The sequence below is a fragment of the Homarus americanus genome, unplaced genomic scaffold, assembly GCF_018991925.1.
Source record: "Homarus americanus isolate GMGI-L3 unplaced genomic scaffold, GMGI_Hamer_2.0 scaffold43704, whole genome shotgun sequence".
NCBI classification, from domain to species: Eukaryota; Metazoa; Arthropoda; class Malacostraca; order Decapoda; family Nephropidae; genus Homarus; species Homarus americanus.
In genome coordinates, this window is record NW_024721497.1 from 283,659 (window position 1) to 285,142 (window position 1,484).

Genomic DNA, 1,484 nt, shown 5'->3' on the forward strand with positions numbered 1-1,484 from the left:
TTTGAGTATGATGGATTAGCCCTTTCAGTGTGATGGCTCAAAGGGTTAAGTAAAATTTTTATGGGAGAGGAGAGTTAAGTTAGATGTTTCAAAACAGTTTTATTATTATTATTATTATTATTATTATTATTATTATTATTATTATTATTATTATTATTATTGACACTAGACCTTATAAAACATGTAAACAGAAAAAATAGAAGACTTTGATATGCTGTATATACCTGTTCTTATTACACACACACACACACACACACACACACACACACACACTGTAATACCGACGTAATTAAGGATCGATACTCACCATCCCACCAAAACTCTAAAGGTAACTTCACCTGAGACTCCTACATCATCATCACTATCTTCACTATACCATCACCATCTTCACTCTCAATCCTATCTTCTTCATCATTGCCATCGCCATCACTATCATTACCTTCACTAACATCGCTACCTTCATCGTCACAAACTTCATCAATATTACTATCATCATCATCATCATCATCATCACTATCATTATCTTCATCATCATACTCGGTACCTATCTGTCTATTTTACCATCTATTGTTCTATATGTGTCTATCCATTTATTAATTAATCTATATCTTATTTATCCATCTATACGTATACATCTATGCAGTATATCAGCCAATCTATATATTTATGTCAGTCTATCTATCTATATATCACCTTATCTATCTTTATATCAATCAATATAATAAAACAAAAAAAAAAAAAAAAAATAAAAACAGAAACGAAACAAAAGTTAAAAAAAAAAAAAATATAAACAAAAACAAAATAAAAATTCTCAACAAAATCTGCTCGCGACATGTAATCAGCCGTCCTCATGGCGCAGTGGATAGCGCGCTGGACTTCTAATCCAGAGGCCGCGGGTTCGAATCCCGCTGGGGATACTAGTTTAGGTGACCGTCGTTGTAGCCGCCTGTTCTTGTTATGGTGATGTGTGGAGTTGAGAAACGGGATTTACTGAGAGACTCGGCCACGTGGGAGGGAGGAGAGAAGGTGATTGAGAAAGTAACTGCATTTTAAGGTAATAATTAGTATTTCTTATGTGGTGCATGGCTGTTACGTGGTGTACGGCTGTGTGTTACGTGGTGTATAGCTGGGTGTTACGTGGTGTATAGCTGTGTGTTACGTGGTGTATAGCTGTGTGTTACGTGGTGTATAGCTGTGTTACATGGTGTATAGCTGGGTGTTACACGGTGTATAGCTGTGTTACGTGGTGTATAGCTGTGTGTTACGTGGTGTATAGCTGTGTGTTACGTGGTGTATAGCTGTGTGCTACGTGGTGTATAGCTGTGTGTTACGTGGTGTATAGCTGTGTGTTACGTGGTGTATAGCTGTGTTACATGGTGTATAGCTGTGTGTTACGTGGTGTATAGCTGTGTGTTATGTGGTGTATAGCTGCGTGTTATGTGGTGTATAGCTGTGTGTTACGTGGTGTATAGCTGTGTTACGTG

The 1,484-nt window shown here is 37.2% G+C and overlaps 1 non-coding gene across 1 annotated transcript; it reads left to right on the forward strand.

Annotated features, from left to right (window-relative positions):
• The first annotated feature begins 844 nt into the window (after positions 1-844).
• On the forward strand, positions 845-917 carry Trnar-ucu. Its single transcript has one exon. It is a non-coding gene; the product is annotated as a tRNA-Arg (tRNA).
• The last annotated feature ends 567 nt before the right edge of the window (positions 918-1,484 follow it).